Source organism: Vombatus ursinus, unplaced genomic scaffold, assembly GCF_900497805.2.
Source record: "Vombatus ursinus unplaced genomic scaffold, bare-nosed wombat genome assembly UNPS02015066.1, whole genome shotgun sequence".
NCBI lineage: Eukaryota > Metazoa > Chordata > Mammalia > Diprotodontia > Vombatidae > Vombatus > Vombatus ursinus.
This window is the reverse complement of record NW_020954844.1, coordinates 10,156-12,251: the sequence shown is the minus strand read 5'-3', so window position 1 is coordinate 12,251 and position 2,096 is coordinate 10,156. Positions and strand designations below refer to the sequence as shown.

At 41.2% G+C, this 2,096-nt stretch overlaps 1 non-coding gene across 1 annotated transcript; it reads left to right on the top strand.

Moving 5' to 3' along the window:
• Positions 1-749: 749 nt before the first annotated feature.
• Positions 750-852, top strand: LOC114031133. The gene has a single exon (XR_003567702.1). It is a non-coding gene; the product is annotated as a U6 spliceosomal RNA (small nuclear RNA).
• The last annotated feature ends 1,244 nt before the right edge of the window (positions 853-2,096 follow it).

Below are 2,096 nucleotides of genomic sequence, written 5' to 3'. Positions count from 1 at the left end.
CTTGGATGTAAGGGATGTGGGAAGGCCTTCAGCAGCAAGGAGCATCTTGCTGTACATCAGAGAATTCATACTGGAGAGAAACCTTATGAATGGAGGGAATGTGGGAAGGCCTTCAGCAGTCAAACACAATGTACTGGGCATCGGATAATTCATACTGGGGACATTCTTTATGACTGTAAGGAATTTGGGAAGGCTTATCTCTGCAACTCAGAATTTGTTACACATCAAAGAATTCATGCTGGGGAGAATCCTTATGAATGTAGTGAATGTGAGAAGATCTTCTGGAGTAAGACACAACTTACAATGCATCACAAAATTCATACTAGAGAGAAATCTTATGAATGTAGTGCATGTGGAAAAGCCTTCAGCAGTAAGACACAAGTTACAGTGCATCAAAGAATTCATAATGGAGATACTCTTTATGAATGTGAGGAGTGTGGGAAGGCTTTTCTCTACAACTCACAACTTACTCGACATCAAAGAATGCATACTGGAGAGAAACCGTATGAATGTAATGAATGTGGAAAGGCCTTCAGAAGAAAGGGATATCTTACTGTACATCAGAGAATTCATACTGGAGACACCCTTAATAAATGTAAGGAATGTGGGAAGGCTTTCCCCTACAACTCGGATCTCATTCGACATAAAAAAATTCATACTTAAGAGAAAACTTATGAATATAATGAATTTAAGAAGACCTTCAGAATGAGGATACAACTTATTCAACATCAAAGAATTCATTCAGATACTTGCTTTGGCAGCCCATATGCTAAAATTGAAACAATACAGAGAAGATGAGCATGGCCTCTGCGCAAGCATGACACACACATTCATGAAGCGTTCCATATTTTTCTCCATTGTCTTACCTCCCCATGGCCCCTGGCCATTTCCCACCCTTAATCTTAGCTGGGCTCTATTCTCCCTTGGCCAGGTGGTCCAGGTCCCAGGTGTTCTGTTCACCCCAGCTTCAGATCTTCCTTAGACCTCTCCTGCAGTCACCCCAGACTACTTGGCCACTCCTAGACTTCTCCCACGGTCTTTCTGTATATAAGATACATCTTGTCTCCATTAAGGTGCTCAGATTCTTAAAATCTAGCCACTTCTGAGATTCTTAGAATCTAGCCAATAGCTTACTAATGTTCAGACTCCTTAAGAGTCTGCCTGATATGACAGATGTTCTAATAAACCTTGTCTTTGGCTGAAAAAAAAAATTCATTCATGAAAGAAACTTTAAGGGTGTATTGCATGTAGGATGGCCTTTAGCTAGAGGACAGTATGTCCATCAGAGAATTCATCCTCGTGTTTCCTCATGAATGTAAGGAGTGTGGGAAATCCTTTTATTGCAATTCAGATCTTATTAGATATTAAAAATTCATGCTGGAGACAAACCTTATGTATGTAGTCAATGTGGGAGGGCCTTCAGGAAGAAGCCACATCTTATTGTGTATCAGAGGATTCATACTGGAGAAATTCTTTATGAACATGAGTAGTATGGGAGGCCTTCTGTCATGAGTCAGATCTTTCTCAACTTCAAATAATTCATAGCTTCTGAATGTAATGTACAAGAGAAGGCCTTCCACCTGAATGTTTCTTCATTCATTCATTCATTCATTCATTTATTTTTGGCAAGGCAGTTGGGGTTAAGTGACTTGCCCAGGGTCACACAGCTAGTAAGTGTCTGATCTGAAGCCAGATTTGAACTCAGGTCTTCCTGACTCCTGACACCAGATAGGGCCGGTGATCTATCCACTGGGCACCTGAATGTATCTTTTACTCAACATCAGTGCATTCATACTGGAGAGAGACCTTATGAATGCAATGAATGTGGGAAGACTTTCAGCCTGAAGACACAACTTCCTCCAAATCAAAGAATTAATTCTGGAGAAGAATCTTTTGAGTTTGGGGAGGCCTTTAGACCAAGGACCCTACTTTATGTCCATCAGAGAATTCATACTAGAGTGATTCTTCATGATTGTAAGGAGTGTGGGAAGATCCCCCAGCTGACTAGACTGTGATTCTGAGTCCGGAGATGCAGTTCAGAGATTCCTTATTTAGGCACCATGGGAGAAGAAGATATCCTTCCCCTCTGAAGGGGC